This window comes from Oncorhynchus keta, chromosome 25, assembly GCF_023373465.1.
Source record: "Oncorhynchus keta strain PuntledgeMale-10-30-2019 chromosome 25, Oket_V2, whole genome shotgun sequence".
NCBI lineage: Eukaryota > Metazoa > Chordata > Actinopteri > Salmoniformes > Salmonidae > Oncorhynchus > Oncorhynchus keta.
Window position 1 is genome coordinate 19,605,249 of NC_068445.1, and position 15,967 is coordinate 19,621,215.

The 15,967-nt window shown below is 43.8% G+C and overlaps 1 long non-coding RNA gene across 2 annotated transcripts; it reads right to left on the minus strand.

Moving 5' to 3' along the window:
- Positions 1 to 112: 112 nt before the first annotated feature.
- On the minus strand, positions 113 to 15,911 carry LOC127911688 (uncharacterized). Of its 2 annotated transcripts, none has more exons than XR_008078907.1 (3): positions 15,211 to 15,911; positions 2,213 to 2,411; positions 113 to 206 (listed from the first exon to the last, which is right to left on the minus strand). It is a non-coding gene; the product is annotated as an uncharacterized LOC127911688 (long non-coding RNA). The 2 variants fall into 2 exon arrangements; XR_008078908.1 differs by having other exon boundaries at positions 2,203 to 2,411.
- Positions 15,912 to 15,967: the final 56 nt, after the last annotated feature.

A 15,967-nucleotide genomic window follows, 5' to 3' on the forward strand; every position in this document is an offset into this window, starting at 1 on the left:
TAACTGCACCGTGAAGGGTTAACTGCACCATGCATCAGGCAGCTGTGCCCGGCGATTCCCGCAGGGTGCTTAGTGTACCCACTGTTCCTGCTGTTCTGTCACCAGTTCTTACTTGGCATGCATGCTCCTCTGCCTGTCGTTGGGTACCCAGCGGTCCGAGCTACCGCCCATCACTGCGTCCGTCATGGCTGCTGCACTATAGCCCTCTGCAGGTGGACACACACAGAGATGAGACACACACAGTTAAATGATAGATGCTACATACAAGAATAACTTCTTATACTGAAAAAATATATAAACTTTATGAGATGAAATAAAAGATCCCAGAAATGTTTGTTTTGTTTACATCCCAGAAATGTTTGTTTTGTTTATATTTAGTTTACATCCCTGTTAGTGAGCAATTCTCCCTTGCCAAAATAATCCATCCACCTGACAGGTGAGGCATATCAAGAAGCTGATTAAACAGCATGATAATTACACAGGTACACCTTGTGCTGGGCACAATAAAAGAGCACTCTAAAATGTGCAGTTTTGTCACAACACAATGCCACAGATGACTCAAGTTTTGAGGGACCGTGCAATTGGCTTGCTGACTGCAGGAATGTCCACCAGAGCTGTTGCCAGATAATTTAATGTTCATTTTTCTACCATAAGCCGCCCCCAATGTCATTTTAGGGAATTTGGCAGTACGTCCAACTAGCCTGTTCAGTGTTGTAACTGACTTCAGTGGCCAAATGCTCACCTTCGATGGCCACTGGCACGCTGAAGAAGTGTGCTCTTCACAAATAAATCCCGGTTTCAACTGTACCGGGAAGATGGCAGAAGTATGGCGTTGTGTGGGTGAGCGGTTTGCTGATGTCAACGTTGTGAACAGAGTGCCCCATGGTGGCGGTGGGTTTATGGTATGGGCAGGCATAAGCTACGGACAACGAACACAATTGCATTTTATCGATGGCAATTTAAGAGTTACCGTAACGAGATCCTGAAGCCCATTGTCGTGGCATTCATACGCAGCCATCCCCTCATGTTTCACCATGATAATGGATGACCCCATGTTACAAGGAGATGTACACAATTCCTGGAATCTGAACATTTCCCTGTTCTTCCAAGGCCTGCATACTCAGCAGACATGTCACCCATTGAGCGTTTTTGGGAAGCTCTGGATCGACGTGTACGACAGCGTGTTCCAGTTCCTGCCAATATCCAGCAACTTCGCACAGCCATTAAAGAGGAGTGGGACAACATTCCACAGGCCAAAATCAACAGCCTGATCAACTCTATGTGAAGGAGATGTGTTGCACTGCATGAGACAAATGATAGTCACACCAAATGTTGACTGGTTTTCTGATCCACACCCCTACCTTTTTTTTAAGGTACTGTATCTGTGACCAACAGAGCCATAGCTGTATTTCCAGTCATGTGAAATCCATAGATTAGGGCCTAATTTATTTATTTAAATGGATTGATTTCCTTATAGGAAATGTAACTCAAAATTGTTGCATGTTGCGTTTATATTTTTGTTGAGTGTAGCTACAGAGACTCATTGCCCTAAATCACTTAGGCTGTATTTTAAGATGTGCAATAACGTTCTGTGATATCTTCATTGGAAACAACATGAACAATTCATTTCTTGTCACACATGAAATGAATATGGGTCACACATTGTTAGATTATTACGCTGAATTGTTTATTCGAAGTTATCTTCTCATCTTTACCACAACTCAAATCAATCCATGAAATCCATGCAGGAAAGAATAACTAACTGTCAATTGACACAATTTATTGACGGTCACATTTAATCTCCCCTGCTTATGCAGCACCGACTTCAGCACTAATATTGCTGCACTCTCATCAGCAGGCAGAACCCTCTGTCTGCTCCAAGTGTGTGGGCCAGGATTGCAATGGCCTTGAATTTGCTTGTCACCACACACACTTACTCTAATTGATGTAAGAGTCTGATACTGATACAGTACATTACAATACCAACGAGGGCTATGAATAACAATCATATCAGCTGTGATCTGTGTCAACTCTTATGGTAACAATCAATAAACCATGTCTTCCAATGTCTAGCCAATTCTTACAGTACAATCCATGTTTATGTGCCACAGTGATGCAACCACTGAGCAATTCAATCCAATGGAGCAAAGTGACAAAAAGAAACCTGCAGAAATCAATAGGAGTTTAGTGAACTGAATGTACCTGTACGCACCGGGTGTGTGTAGGTGCACGTTCACGAGACTCAAAACTCTTAAGGGCCACCACCAGGCAGAACGAAGAGCGACACCCAACCAGCAACAAGGCGGGTCCTCGGGGAATGAGCAGAGTGGGGAGGGTCAACAATCCTCTTTCCACAGCAGCCTGTCTCCGTTTTAGAGGCTCCTCCTTCCAAGGCTGACGCTAGCAGGGAACTGAGATGTGATGTGGCGTGATTGGAGAGAGCGAGGGTGAGACAGAAAAAGAGAGAGAATAAAGAAAGTGTAAGGAAGGAGGAAAAAGAAAAATCCTTCAATCTAATTTGTCTTCAGTTTGCTCCGATTACTCCACAGAACTCCAGATGAGCACTGCAGAACATAGCTAGAAGCGAGAGAGAGAGAGAGAGAGAGAGAGAGAGAGAGAGAAAGAGAGAGAGAGAGAGAAAGGTGCGGGTGATGCTGATCTGCAGTATTAACTCCTGTAGGCTAAACACTCCAACTTATTCTGATACTGCTTGTTCATTGAAATCACCAGCAGGATGCACAACAATTTCCATGTGGGAGGATGCCTTATTGTATTAGCCTGGAACCTGTCACACTATGCAAATGTAGACTACAGTAAGTGCACCCGGCATTCATTCATTATTTCCCACTGTCCAGCTCGCGAAGGGAACAACATAAATGTATAACACTGTATACACCCCATAGGCTGAGTCTCACAACTATGATTCTCCTTTACTGCACACAAAATGAATCATCCTCTTTTGTTCAGGATGGTTATCCTGGGGAGGCAGATAGAGAGAGAGGGGAGGAGGGGGAGCAGAGGTGGAGAGATACTCAGACATACACTACACAGACACTGGACGAGCAGCTCTCACCCAGACAAAGCTTTGTATCGCTGCAGATAGACACTGTTGCGTCACTGGGGTGAGTGTGCAAGAGAAAACGCCTCAGCTGAAGTAGGTTTCCTGTCAGTGTTGGCTACACGGAGCTCATTAGCAGAGACCTTCAGGGGACTGATTCAGAGAAAGGACACGACATGCTGGTCAACAGCCTTCAACAGCTTTCTCTTTAAATTAGTCTGTCTCAATAAGTATGATGCAGGGTTGGCACTTAGTCTGCATCATCCTTATTATGACCCTCATTCAGTGTTGGAGAGTCAACCAGCTCGTCATTCATTCATCTCATTCAGTGTTGGAGAGTCAACCAGCTCGTCATTCATTCATCTCATTCAGTGTTGGAGAGTCAACCTGCTCGTCATTCATTCATCTCATTCAGTGTTGGAGAGTCAACCTGCTCATCATTCATTCATCTCATTCAGTGTTGGAGAGTCAACCTGCTCGTCATTCATTCATCTCATTCAGTGTTGGAGAGTCAACCTGCTCGTCATTCATTCATCTCATTCAGTGTTGGAGAGTCAACCAGCTCGTCATTCATTCATCTCATTCAGTGTTGGAGAGTCAACCAGCTCGTCATTCATTCATCTCATTCAGTGTTGGAGAGTCAACCAGCTTGTCATTCATTCATCTCATTCAGTGTTGGAGAGTAAACCAGCTCGTCATTCATTCATCTCATTCAGTGTTGGAGAGTCAACCAGCTTGTCATTCATTCATCTCATTCAGTGTTGGAGAGTCAACCAGGTCGTCATTCATTCATCTCATTCAGTGTTGGAGAGTCAACCAGCTCGTCATTCATTCATCTCATTCAGTGTTGGAGAGTCAACTAGGTCGTCATTCATTCATCTCATTCAGTGTTGGAGAGTCAACCTGCTCGTCATTCATTCATCTCATTCAGTGTTGGAGAGTCAACCAGCTCGTCATTCATTCATCTCATTCAGTGTTGGAGAGTCAACCAGCTTGTCATTCATTCATCTCATTCAGTGTTGGAGAGTCAACCAGCTTGTCATTCATTCATCTCATTCAGTGTTGGAGAGTCAACCAGGTCGTCATTCATTCATCTCATTCAGTGTTGGAGAGTCAACTAGGTCGTCATTCATTCATCTCATTCAGTGTTGGAGAGTCAACCTGCTCGTCATTCATTCATCTCATTCAGTGTTGGAGAGTCAACCTGCTCGTCATTCATTCATCTCATTCAGTGTTGGAGAGTCAACCTGCTCGTCATTCATTCATCTCATTCAGTGTTGGAGAGTCAACCTGCTCGTCATTCATTCATCTCATTCAGTGTTGGAGAGTCAACCAGCTCGTCATTCATTCATCTCATTCAGTGTTGGAGAGTCAACCAGCTCGTCATTCATTCATCTCATTCAGTGTTGGAGAGTCAACCAGCTTGTCATTCATTCATCTCATTCAGTGTTGGAGAGTAAACCAGCTCGTCATTCATTCATCTCATTCAGTGTTAGTCAACCAGCTCGTCATTCATTCATCTCATTCAGTGTTGGAGAGTCAACCTGCTCGTCATTCATTCATCTCATTCAGTGTTGGAGAGTCAACCAGCTTGTCATTCATTCATCTCATTCAGTGTTGGAGAGTAAACCAGCTCGTCATTCATTCATCTCATTCAGTGTTAGTCAACCAGCTCGTCATTCATTCATCTCATTCAAGTGAGTCAGTGTATTGTGCCTTGAGAAGAAGCTGGCATTGTCTCCTGCATTTTTCCAAATGACGGGGGTCTGAGAGCCAGCACTGCGCACTGCACAGCACAGCGGTGCCCGGGGACAGGAGAAACAACCATGCAGAACCATGTGAAGCTGTGCCAGAAAAGAATAATGGAAGACAGAGGGTGAGATGGGGGAGGAGAAAGAGAGGCGGAGACATGGAGGAAACCTGAGCACCAACATCGTTGTCTCCTTCGTCATTAACATCACTCATCCCCTCATACAGGGGTGGAAAGGACCCATTTAGAAACCTGGGACTCAAAGTGACTAACAGGATAGTCCATAGGCCTACTAGTGTGTGTCATTTAGGAGCCCAGCCACACGTCCCCTCCAACCCAACCTGTTCGCAGGGGAGAGATAAAACGTGTTTCCAGCAATGTTCCAATGGTGTTCCTGAATTACTTGAATGTACAGCTGTAAAACTCTACTAGGTATAGAATGACTAGCTTGCTCCCTCCCATTGTAGTATGAATTGGACACTGACTATAAAACTTGCTTTGATCTTTAAAAACTGGGGAGGGTGAGACATGAGAGGCTTTTTGAGATACATCATACAGTAAGTACCCTTACATTGCTCTGACTGCAATGGACACACCGCTCTGCCAAGACACTCTCTCTCTCTCTCTCTCTCTCTCTCTCTCTCTCTCTCTCTCTCTCTCTCTCTCTCTCTCTCTCTCTCTCTCTCTCTCTCTCTCTCTCTCTCTCTCTCTCTCTCTCTCTCTCTCTCTCTCTCTCTCTCTCTCTCTCTCTCTCTCTCTCTCTCTCTCTCTCTCTCTCTCTCTCTCTCTCTCTCTCTCTCTCTCTCTCTCTCTCTCTCTCTCTCTCTCTCTCTCTCTCTCTCTCTCTCTCTCTCTCTCTCTCTCTCTCTCTCTCTCTCTCTCTCTCTCTCTCAACAGGGAGCTGACTACCTTGCATCTTTTTATTACAGCACACAGCACAATATCAAGACCATTATGACCACAATCACTTCCTTTAATTTCCAAATGGCACTGGGTTATGTCCCACCTTTATATCATTTTTAATGGAGGTACACCATTACAGGAGTCCTTCTGCACTGAATTTCCAGCCTAATAATTCCTCTGCCCTGCTCTGAGACAAGAGAGAAATGCCTTAAGTGGGTTAATGAGACTCTGAGATCAATGCAAACTCCCACGATTGGTTTTAGTTTAATTAATCATTCATCGGGGTAGTGTTCCTATTGTGACTCACAGAATTGAAAGTTATTTAGGGGTGGAGCTTGAAAAAGCCTGTGTCCGGCTTCAGGGCACTGCTACTACAGCCGCCAGCCACCACCCACCTACCTACATGGCTTGCCATTGGCTGTTGTTGACTCCCTGAGGGTTGATGTGACAAAAAAGGGCTGTACTGCTGAGCTCCACAGCCAATCCCTTTTGAGAGGTATTGATGGCAAGTTGATGCATTAATCACTCTTCTGTTCAATGGGCTTTGTGTCATCATTCCACCAAGAATCACACTATAACCATAAGTTCATTTACTTTACACACACAATAGATATTGATGTGAGAAGCACAAAAGCACACTTTCCCACATGAAATATTACATTTCTGCCATTAAGTTGCTATATGCTAAGAAAGGACCACCATGCTCTCAGGATCTTCAGTAAGTCGACCACAGAATCAGCTGCTGAAGGGCTTGTGCCTCTGCTCTGCCTCTGTCTGTCAACCACACCCTCCTTATGCTGAGCTGAGCTGGCCTTTTAGCCATAAAAACCTGGAAATAATGTTAGCAGAGGACTAACAAAAGCCATTAGGAAAAAAACACACTGATTGGTTGGCACAGGATGTTTCCCACTTGTGTGTAGCAGTGCTGACAAGTCCCCCAAGCCCACCCCTTATTAAACCTTTTTCCCACTATCAAACCGAACCATAACATTCTGCATGTTACAGTGGACAGGGTAGGAATGTTTTATTGGGGTGGTTACAGCAATATTCTTGCTGGTTTCAGCACAGTCGGACTGATTGAGGACTCAACCAGCCAATTCTCTACATAAAAAAAAGCACACGCTTTTAGCCAAAGAGTCTGTTGGCAGTAGTAAGCGCAGCTGCAGAGATGCTTGGTAGTGGGGTCCTGGACCAGAGCCTTTGGCATCACTGATCTGTGTGGGTAGGTGGGAGGTAGTCAAGACTCCTGGGGTGTGCAACAATGGGCCTCCCGGGTGGCGCAGTGGTCTAAGGCACTGCATCGCAGCGCTAGCTGTGCCACCAGAGACTCTGGGTTCGCGCCCAGGCTCTGTCGCAGCCGGCCGTGACCGGGAGGTCCGTGGGGCGACGCACTATTGGCCTAGCGTCGTCCGGGTTAGGGAGGGTTTGGCCGGTAGGGATATCCTTATCTCACCGCGCACCAGCGACTCCTGTGGTGGGCCGGGAGCAGTGCACGCTAACCAAGGTCGCCGGGTGCACGGTGTTTCCTCCGACACATTGGTGCGGCTGGCTTCTGGGTTGGATGCGCACTGTGTTAAGAAGCAGTGCGGCTTGGTTGGGTTGTGTTTCGGAGGACGCGTGGCTTTCGACCTTCGTCTCTCCCGAGCCCGTACGGGAGTTGTAGCAATGAGACAAGATAGTAACTACTGGATACCACGAAAATGGGGTCAAATTTAAAAATAAAAAAATATATATAAAAAAAAGAGAGTGGAAGAAGCCCAGAGAGGCTAGAATACAGACACTCCTTGTCTTGTTTGCCCTCACATATATATAAAGACCCAAATGCTCGTTCATGGAAATGAAAATTTCCATTTCAGAATATGAATATGAAAGTTTCTGGCGAAAAACAATTATATTTCAGTGATAAGAAGCACTGAAGCATCCAACGGGCAATGGGCTGATGCAGCCAATCTTTAAAAAGCAATCTTTACAGAAGTGTTTGTATATCAGTCATATTTCCTTGAAAGGTACTCAAAAATAACCTTTTTGCTACTCTTCAACAAAGCAGTGGTTTCTGTTTGGGAAGCTTATCTTTGGGCTTTCCTAACTATCAGATTATCAATGAAACAATTTCATATAACAACATGTGGAACGAACATGCCCCTCCGACATGTAGAACAACTATTTGTGGAATTTTTATCTTCAATGTTTGGCAACTGAATGTGGTTATACCAACGTCCATTACTTGATGCTGAAATTACATTTAGAATATTTTTATGAGGTTTGATGAATGATTTACATGGTCAGAGTCGCTCTCCCATGCTCATACTCACTTTGGCTCATTCATCCTATAACTTCCACTCCCTACGTTATCCTTAAATCTAATCAACTTTCTCATTATAACTGATGAAACGCTGCATTCCAAAATGGTATCTTTGTCATTGGGATCAAATAGTGCTTCTGGCGTTAATGTGTTCTGGGGAAATTGGCAGGGGACTGGGGAGGCCATTGGTTTGAATGAAAGGCCCATTCTCCGTCAGCCCAGCAGGAGTGGGGGGTGAGATGGTGAGATAGCAACCCTGAGGCCTACATATGGACAGAACTGTAAAGCACTGCACCAAGTAACCCCCTACTGCAGGACGAAAACTTCGCTCAGCATTTCTTAATTATTTACAACTCCCACCCCATCCTCCACTGCTCCTCACTCCCGTGAAGGAGGTTCTCTTTCTCCTTTTTAAGGCCTTAGTGTGCACTTTAGTTATTCATTACTCTATCTGCAAGACATTGTGTGTCTGAACACGTACAGTGGGCTCTGGGGGGAAAGGAAGAAGGAGAAAAAAATGATGCGATAAAGGAGAGCTTGGCAGGAAGGAGGGATGGGGGAGGACAGGAAAGGGGCTTCTTTTGGGAGCCTGTTGGTATGCCAGTTGATGAGAGATGTGGCTGTGGTTTAGCGGAGCGGCTCTTCCAGGTCTAGGACATACAGTACATGTCACATATGGTGCTCTTCGACCATACCACCAGTGTTACACTAGTGTACTGTATACACCCAAATGTAATAATAGGGAAATAGTGTTTCCATAGCTAGTGCTGACACTGAGACTTGTGAAGAGAGTCATTGTAAATAATTTGTTCTGAACTGACTTGCCTAGTTAAATAAAGATTCAATTAAATAAATGAAAATAAAAGGAGCAGAATCAACAACCTCTGCATAATCAAAACGGTTGCTTTGTGAGAAGCTGTTAAAGTTCACAGTTAGACATTTTTATGTAAAAGTCATCAGAAAAATACAAGAGGTCTGGCTTTGGCTCCAAGTGAGAGCATATCCGCCAGAGCCATGGCCCAGTGAGACAATGTTGCCGACCTGCGTAGATGGAAAGTTTGAGCCTTTTGGGTAAAGCACTGGGGTAAATCCTGTATGGAAATGTGCCATACAGTATTAGCCCTGTTTTCAGTCATATGAACGGGTCAGCAGGGACCATCTGTGTGGCCATCTGTGAGGAACAAAGAGGCGGCTTCACCTCTCTTCGGATGAAAGAGGATGGCCCTCCCTAGGTCTCACAGCCACCACCACTTCCACTAGGGAGGCATATTTCCAAATTCAGCCCCTTTGGGTAACAAACAGGAAAGACCCTCCTGTGACCAACAAGCACTTGCGCTGTCGCTACCCTGCAGACATGGCAATTTCATCCAAATAAAGCCAATGAGAGAGGGGACTGGAGAGGGTTGGCACACAAACACATACAAATGATAAGTACACACTCACACACATACTGTACAAACAACACTTCACACATAAATAGGATGCAATTGTACCTATGGTATCTTAGCATGATGAAAACAAATACAAATCTACAGGCATCTTCAGCAAAAATCTATTAAATTCCAACATTATATGTTGCATGTATAGGCCAATTTAAATTGAGTCATTGAACAATTGCAATCTTGACTTTGGTAACCTGAAAATGCAAGCATTATACAGACACCATTCATCATAAAGGCAGCATCCACCTGATTATATTTCAGGATGGGATCCTCGTTCCTCATGTGCTCTCAGCTCATAGTCTGGTGACTCATCCTTGCCGTACCCCAGAAGTGAGAAGAGGGACGTGGAGATTACACTAGAGTTGCGAGTCATTTTCCACTCATTTCCTCACTACCTCTCTCCATCTCAGGAAGACAGGCATAATCAGATGTGCATGGGGCATTACATTAAACCACGCATCTTCCAATGTCAAAATCTCATGGCTTATATTGTTACTCACAAGCCTTGAAATATGGCTATTAAACTAGACATGTTTGTACGATGCCTAAGTGGAGGAGGGAAATAGAATCGCATGCCTTTCTGTCTTTATTGTCTCTCAGAGGATAATGGCGATGCCTCTGGTGGGCCCCCGGCTGTTCTGCTGGAAATCAGCCATGAGGAGCTGGCACACTTCAGCTGCTGGCTATCTGACACTCCCTCTGGCCCCGCCAGAAAACTAGCAGGTACCATGTCCCTGAGTGTTTTTCAACAGATCCCTGTTTGCAAACAAAGAGCCCCCTCGCACCCACAGGTCTCTCTTGAAAAAAGATTTTCATCTCAAGGAGACTAACCTAGTTCAATGTTTATTTGATTTTATTTAACCTTAATTTAACTAGCCAAGTCAGTTTAACCTTAATCAACAAATAAAGTTTAAATACATTTTAAAAACATACACCGAAAGACGATCTAGAATTCAGCTATTCAGATAGGAGGGACAGGTGTCTAGGTTAAAGTTTAAGTGGCTTGTTTGTAATGAAAGTTGCTCAGTTGGCCTCAATTCTGACCCTGAGGCATTCCTCTTGATGTGACATGTTGTGTCCTGACTCCTGACATTCATGTTCAACCTGTTTAAGTACAGCTTAAGTTGCAGTGATGTAACAAGACAGGGAGATATGTTACGATCTGACTGTGTTGCATGTACTCACTCTTCAGCTTCCTCCCATCAAACAGCCTCAACCGTACAGCAGGATGATGAATACATCAATTGTGCACTGAAGCAGAGTGTATTGACAAACTGGTAGGGATTGCAATCTGCTTCAATTATCAATTCCAAAAACAGATTCCACATGCAAAGATTGATTCTTTATTTATATGGATTTGGCCATTTTGGGTGAGGTTGTCAGTCAGCTTTTCTTGAACATTTAATGACCTGTGATAGGACACGCTTTGATTAAAAAAGGTAGTTTCAGCAGTTTGATTACAAGGGAAACCCCTTGGTGACAGATTTGATGATACGCTTAGGCAGTACCACTCAACACTCACTCCCTCTCTACAATTACCCCATTAGGAAAGGCTTTTGATGAGCCAACTGTCTTAATGACCTGCCACTTGGTGATGTACTGGGATCAGCAGTGGTCCTCTCCATCGCCACAGCTTAGGTTGGTCTGTCTATTCTTCTAAAGGGTTGCCAGTGGCAACATAAGAGGGCCTGTTATCCTCCGTTAATTTTAGAACAATCTTATCTATTGGACTGAGTCTGGAGTTGATTCTCTCGATTGGGGTGTGAGCCACTTGTCACAGATTCAACCCTCATCAAAGCCAGGCTATAGATAAGGCCAGTTCTGATTCTAAACCTCTCTTTTGGGTGGACTGTGGAGTTATTGTCTCATCAATGGCCCTTCTCTTCATCACCACAGTAGCTTTCGGAGACCTGTGATAACAAGTGTCCAGGGGAACCCACTCTGTCAATCGATCCTGATCCCACGCCTTGATGACACTTAGAGGAGTACAAAGAAAAACATCTCACTCCCTTTGGACATGGAGACACAACACACACATAACCAGTCATATAGCTATCCAATCAACAAACTGTGTACAGCAGTCATGTACGTAAAAAAAATACACAAATTCATGCTCAGAAATCAAATACAATATGATACAGTTCAGGCTTTTATCTTTCCCCAAATATGGATTTCCGAGGAACATGAAGAAGAGGAACAGAACTACCTTTACCATCTGTGACCATGGTAACAGGGAGATCAGAAGAAGAAAGTCGGATTGATAAAATACTGTGTGTGTGTGTGTGTGTGTGTGTGTGTGTGTGTGTGTGTGTGTTTTGTGTGTGTGTGTGTGTGGTGGGGGGGGGCGTGTGTGCATGAGTGTATGTGTGTGTGTGGGGGGGGCATGAGTGTATGTGTGTGTGCGTGTGTGCGTCACATTACATCTAAATTCAGAGGAAAAATGAATAGGGGTACAAAACACATGGCTAATTAGTAATGACTAGTGTGCTTGGAAAAACTCTGAGCCTGAATTTCAACCCTTAATAATGCCTCCAGCCTGATGGCCTTCCTTCAGTCCTAGAAGTGGAATCAAACAAGAACCAGTCCCCTAAGAAAGCATGGTCTAAGGAAACAAACCCAAAGATACTGGAATATGGGTACATCTGCCTTCCAGCCTTAAATTATGTAGTTCGCTTGCAGAGCACTTATCTGTCTCTTTCCAATCTTTTTTTCTTCCTCTTTCATGACCACCTCTCTCTCTGTCTCTCTCTCTCTCTCTCTGAGAGAAGAAGCCACTGCTCCAAAACCGCCATAAAAAAAGCCAGACTACAGTTTGCAACTGCACATGGGGACAAAGATCGTACTTTTTGGAGAAATGTCCTCTAGTCTGATGAAACAAAAGTTGTGGCAAAATGGCTTAAGTAGAACAAAGTCAGGCTATTGGAGTGGCCATTACAAAGCACTGACCTCAATCCCATAGAAAATTTGTGGGCAGAACTGAAAAGGTGTGTGTGAGCAAGGAGGCCTACAAACCTGACTCACTTACACCAGCTCTGTCAGGAGGAATGGGCCAAAATTTACCCAACTTATTGTGGGAAGCTTGTGGAAAGCTACCTGAAACATTTGACCCAAGAGAAACAATGTAAAGTCAATGCTACCAAATACTAATTGAGTGTATGTAAACTTCTGACCCACTGGGAATGTGATGAAAGAAATAAAAGCTGAAATAAATCATTCTCCCTACTATTATTCTGACATTTCACATTCTTAAAATAAAGTGGTGATCCTAACTGACCTAAAAACAGGGCATTTTTAAAAGGATTAAATTACAGGAATTGTGAAAAACTGAGTTTAAATGTATTTGACTAGGGTGTATGTAAACTTCCGACTTCAACTGTAGAAGGGATTGATGGGACGTGTAGGGATAGGACGGTAATATGGTGTGGTGTTTTTAATGCCCATAAAGAAATCTGGGGAAGTACGCATTAAAGATAACAATAGTAGTATAGTCAAAGAATTGATGATTAGTGTGTTCAACTGTATATATACTGTATATACCAAACATTAGGAACACCTTCCTAATATGGAGTGCTACCCCGTTGCCCTCAGAACAGCCTCAATTTGTTGGGGTATGTACTCTACAAGGTGTCGAAAGCATTACACAGGGATGCTGGCCCATGTTGACTCCAATGCTTCCCTCAATTGTGTTAAGTTTGCCAAATGTAATTTGGGTGGTGACCATTCTTGACACACAAAGGAAACTGTTGAGCTTGAAAAACCCAGCAGCGTTGCAGTTCTTGACACAAACCCGTGCGCCTGGCACCTACTACCATACCCCGTTCAAAGGCACTTAAATATTTTCTCTTGCCCATTCACCCTCTGAATGGCACACATACACCTCCATGTCTCAATTGTCTCAAGGCTTAAAAAATCATTTTTTAACTTGTCTCCTCCCCTTCATGTACACTGATTGAAGTGGATTTAACAGGTGACATCAATAAGGGATCACCTATATTCACATGGTCAGTCTGTCATGTTCCTAATGTTTTGTACACTCAGTGTATACTGTATATGGTGTGAAGCTCATCTTTTCCTCCCCCTCTCACTCCCCCTGTCTCTTGACACACATGGTCACATTTTTCCTCCTCTCTCGCCATTCCATTCTCTTTCTCTACAGCAGCTGATGTACATAGATAGCATGGTAGAGAGAGAAGCAGAGAGAGAGAAAGAGAACGAGAGGGTGCAAGGGTGTTGAGCAATCGCTACAGTAGTTGCTCATGGGAGAGGAGGCAACTGCAGATATCGGAAGCCGTTCATTCAGTCTTATCTCCCCTCCCCCATGTAATCGCCATGCTTCAGGACTATGGCGAGAGTTTGAGATGGTCATTTCAGGGTTTCTCAGTATAGTCAGTGTTTCTCCTAGATTTTCACTAGATTAGGCTTCCCTGAGTAAATGGACCACAGGACCAGTCCATGCTTGGTTTTAACCTCAACAATAAAACAATGGCACAGCCATCAGGAAATAAGCCTTATGGTTGTGACATTGTTCTATTGGTCAGGGGATGTTTGGTATGTGATGTCTCAATCTCCTCTTCAGGGCATATTGAGAACAGGGGTGGGGGGCCAGGGGTATCTGAACCACAGCCATGTTGAGGTTAAAACCAAAACCAACCATAGACTGGTCCTGTGGTCCATTATTCAGGCAAATCACATTTAGGGAATAATCGAGGCGAAACACTGACCATACCGAGAGAACCTGAAATGATGATAGTACTCCCAATACCAACATCCCCAACTCTTGTCATAGACTTGAAGCAATCATTTAGAATCCATCTGCCTGAGTCAGGTCTGGAGTGGAGGCACATCAAGCACATTGTTTCTCTCAAATCCTGCAGCAACGCCCAGGGATGAGATGAGAGGAAGCTTACTGCAACCACAGCATCTCCCAAATGACTTACCAGGGCTCTCGTCCCACATCACAACTGCAACAAGGAATCATCCAGACCTGAGAGAATGAATTGAAGTCTGCCACCAATCTCATTGTAAAGAGGCACATAGGCACATGGGTGTGTAGAGACATTGGTGGAGGAATGGAGACTGCATGAAGCTTTGCCATAATCAGTGGTTATTAATGGACCACATTATTCATGAATGAAATGGATAATAAATTCAAGTATGGCAAAGAATCATGAGCCTATACCAATTAATCAGCATACATATGACGCTGTGTTTTACAACAGACAGACTGTAGCCTAATATCAGTTTTATAGAAGCATTGGTTTATGCTAAACATCAAATGACGTCAGTAAAGCTTGTACCTTACTGTTTAGTCGGCTGTATGGCACAGTATACATACTATTGGTATTTAGGTCATTTCACTCATTCAAAGCTTTTGTTAGAGCTGAAAATAATATGCTATCTATTTACTTGGTTTCATCTTCAACACGTTCATAAGGTAGATAAAAACTATGTTCCATTGGGTCCTTTTACAGAAATAGCATCATATTGCATTCCATAGGTCTATGTAATAATTATATAATTTTCGAATTCAAATAAATGTTCATTGAGATCATTCAGATAAACTGAAGCGCAGCGAGCGCTCCATCAATGTTTCATGACATCAGCTAGTTCCCATATGTGTGCACTATGTTCCTTTATTCATGCAACTGCAGTTGTGGAAAAAATATTGAATAAAAGCACACTGAAGTGCAGTACGTGAAATACAGCCTAATGCTCACAATAGATGCAGACCGTTAGAAAACCGTAGCAAGCCTACCTGAGATTCCAGCCCTCTCTCGAAGGAAGATGTCAGGGTATGACGCGGACCCATTTTATACTGGAGGCTACTTGGAATCAACAGCAAAACCGTTCATTGCGCATGCAACGCCTGTCACGAGCATTATTTTTGCGAAGAGGGGTGCTTCGTTTTCAATTCCTTATAACACCGTCGCTAGGGGCTGATCTCCACACAATGCGCCCTGCGTGGGCTCTCTCCTCTGTGGAAGCTCTTGGTACTCTGGGAAGAAGACCCCTGCATCCAAGTAGCTTCCATTGATGCTCAAGTGGACTCTTGCCTGGTTCGACTTTAGATTTTTCTTGGTTTCTTGGTTCTACACTTTTCTTGCAACTTACAATTTAATTGAATGGCTACACTAGCTGCATGAAAGTAGACAAAACACTTTCAGTAAAAACTTTCCAATAGCCTAGACTTTTAACATTGAAACGTATTTTAATTGATTTGATTTGATTGGCTGCTCAATCCGCCTCCTGGTCGGGGTAGCATTATGAAGTTTCTGCCCCCCATGAAAAGGTCACATTGTATGTCTGTGTTTTATAGGCTTCATCAAACTTGCCCTGGTCATCTACAAAACGTGTTGTCAGAGGCATATCATTAATACTATTGCCACACGTTGTCCTCGATTTGTTGTCTTTAATTTATTTATTCATTTTAAATGGACCGCCCATCTCTAAATGCCTTTCTCGGCATCTGACTTCACAGTTCCAGGATAACTGGGGTGTTCATTGTGGAGATA